Source organism: Cygnus olor, chromosome 8 (assembly GCF_009769625.2).
Source record: "Cygnus olor isolate bCygOlo1 chromosome 8, bCygOlo1.pri.v2, whole genome shotgun sequence".
Classification (NCBI taxonomy): Eukaryota; Metazoa; Chordata; class Aves; order Anseriformes; family Anatidae; genus Cygnus; species Cygnus olor.
In genome coordinates, this window is record NC_049176.1 from 10,927,218 (window position 1) to 10,930,061 (window position 2,844).

At 58.3% G+C, this 2,844-nt stretch overlaps 1 long non-coding RNA gene across 1 annotated transcript; it reads left to right on the top strand.

The window, feature by feature from the left end:
* The first annotated feature begins 239 nt into the window (after positions 1–239).
* Positions 240–2,343, top strand: LOC121073926. The gene is made up of 3 exons (XR_005822010.1): positions 240–361; positions 961–1,211; positions 1,994–2,343. It is a non-coding gene; the product is annotated as an uncharacterized LOC121073926 (long non-coding RNA).
* Positions 2,344–2,844: the final 501 nt, after the last annotated feature.

Here is a 2,844-nt window from a genome sequence, read left to right on the forward strand (position 1 = left end):
TCAGGGCCTCCCCGGGAGCGATGCCCACCGGCAGCCTTCCTGCAACAACACGATCCTGGCGCAGCAAGGGGACACATTGCAGCATCCTCTGACCCCACAGACCCCAGGTCTGTCGGTGCCACTCGGGGCTCGCCCCTGACTCACATCCTTGATTCATCCCAGGGCAGGGCTCGACCAGCAGCGTGGGCTGGGCTCTTCCAGCTCCCTCGCCTCACTTCTGCCGGAGTCACCCTTTCTGCTTTGAATTAAGAGACGGGAAGGCAAGGCGGGGAAAAGAATCAGCAATAAAAAGAGATGGAGCCAGCCCTGTGCTGGAGCCCGGAGCGATAAGCGTGCAGCCAGGAGGAGGAGGAGGGATGAGGTCGGCCATGGTCACGTGCGGGGATCTGCTTTCGGCACAGCCGGCGTGTTTGTAGGGCAGGGAGGGTGCGACATGGGCTCCCGCTTCCAGGAATCCTCCGAGCACAGGATATGCGGCGGGGAGCGAGTAAACATGATACAATAGCTGGCCTGTAACTCGATCGGCGCCCTGCGTTAGCTGCTCCCCGCCCGGGGACCTTGGCGGCTCCTCGGGGTGTCAGGGCACGGGGTGCCATGTGCTGGGATGTGGGGCGATGGGGGAACCCGTTTTGGCAGGGGTGGGCGAGCTTGGCTGCTCTGGCTGAGCAAAGCAGGGAGCACGAGGGGGACCCCCCAAAAATAAAACTGGCTGGGCACAGATGGAGCGCACAGGCTGGGCGGCACAGCCTGTCCCAGCCACGGGAGAGGAGGATTTCAGACAGCAGCTGTGGATTTCCAGCTATATTCTTCAGCTCACACTGGGGAAGGATAGGATCAGGCCAATTTTTTTAAGCCCTCAGCTTGATTTCTTTGCTGCAGGAGCAGCGGGCAGGGGCTGGCCGACCCTCCGCAGGAGCAGGGTGGGTTTCTCACCACCCGCCGCTTTATTTGTATTTTTAGAGCGCGCCACAGGCACGAGGTCCCCGTGGCAAGTGAAATTCCAGCCCGCAGCTCCGTGTCCCCATCCTGCTCCTCCGAGATCCAGCAGCTGAGCCGGGGCTCAAGTGTCTTGGGGCACAGAGGTGGGGGCCACGCTCCGGGCACCGAAACATCGTCACCCCATCCCGGGGAGGGGTGGGGACCTCGGGGACGTCAAGGAGAAGGCCAGAGCGTACCGTGCTCGCTGGAGGGACCGATGAGTCGGCAGCATGGTGAGTCAAAAGCTGGGAAGGGCAGAAAGCTAGCAGAGGGGGATGCAGGGGGGTTAAAGCCGGCCAGCACATCTCCTGAAGGCATCTCAGGGCTTGCTGATGCAATTCGTCTAAGGTCTCTTGTCTCTCTGCTGAGAGCCACGTGGGCTGCGAGGGTTTTGGGCAGAGCACTGACACTTTTTGCTGGCTGCAGCCCGAGTGGCAGGGTGCTCGTGGGCTGCAGGGAGGCTTTTGGGCGCCAGCATCACTGGGGTGTGATGCGGGAAGGATGCGTGGCCGGCAGTGTGACACCACTGGCTGTGCACAGACCTCGTCACCAGCACCGACGTGACACATCCTGCTAGGGCTGGGGCTAGACGGCGAGTGATTCAGGCAGACGGCCGTCCCAGTGCTTGAATCACCGCTGAAAGCAGCTCCTGCCTGGCTGCTGGGGCTCACAAAGCTTCCTGCTTCAGCTGTGCACATGTACATACAGCCGCTGCGCACCTACGGAGCTCGCCGTGGGCTTCTTGGAGAAGTGGGGCAGCTCTGGAGCACCCAAAGCTTCCCCAAAGCGGGCTGTCCCTGCAGATTTTTAACACCCTGAAGGCTTCAGAGACCCCCTCAGCATCCCTCCGCAGGGAATATGTGGCAGCCTAGCCGTGGGACAGAGGTGGGAAGGTGCTGGGAGCTGGGGCAGCTGCCACCAGGCGAAGGAGGGGATGCAGTGACTCACTAGCCTTGATGCTCACCCAGCTGAATTAAAAGGACCAGATCCGTACCACCTCCCTCTCGTGGAACAGGGAGAAAACCCAATATGCTGCCAGCAGCAATGACAGGCATGTGGCACACACCGGGAGGTGTCAAAAGATGCTCACGTCAGCTTCACCAGCAGCCCCGTGCCTCCTGCCCTGGCCGTATAGGGAAGAGCACCCGAGCAATTTGCCTTTTGGAGCCTTTTGTTTCGTGGGCCAGCTCTCACCTACGGCAAAACCATCTGCAGGAGCAGCAAGGAGAGAGCTGTGCCCTTCCTCCCCGCTTCGAGTGACAGGTACCAGCATTTCCCACTTCTACTGCATGGGAGAAGTAACACGCTTACGTTTAGGGGCGCTCGTGCCACAGAGAACATGAATATTAAATATCCATTCACCTGAGGGTTGGTTTGGGTAGGATTTTTTTTTTTTTAAGCAATTTTTTTTTGAATACATCTCTTTTTGGCAGCCAGTGCAGCATTTTCCACTTGCTCCACAGCTTGCCTGGTGGTAGCTTCCCAGAGATGCTTAAGGATGTGCATCCTTGCTCTGTGGTCCTCCTTGGCAATACCAGCACGAATCTGTGCTGGGGGTATAAATCTTGCCTCTCCTGGAGGTCTGGGGCTTCTCTGGGGCTGTCGTTCCCTCTCTGAGTGTTTCTGGGGAGAGGAAGCTGCGGCTAACCTCACCGCAAGCACAAATTAGCTGGGTTTTGTTGCTTTTGGGGTTGGTTTTTGTTTTGTGCTCGGCTCGAACAATAAAACATCTGTTCCCGAGCCTGGCAGCTGGACCAGAAAGAAATGACGTTAGCATCAATTATCCTCCGGGATGGGGAGGATGACAGGAGAATGGTGCAGATTTCCTTAACGCTGAATAACAAACAAGAACAACAGCTTGGCTAG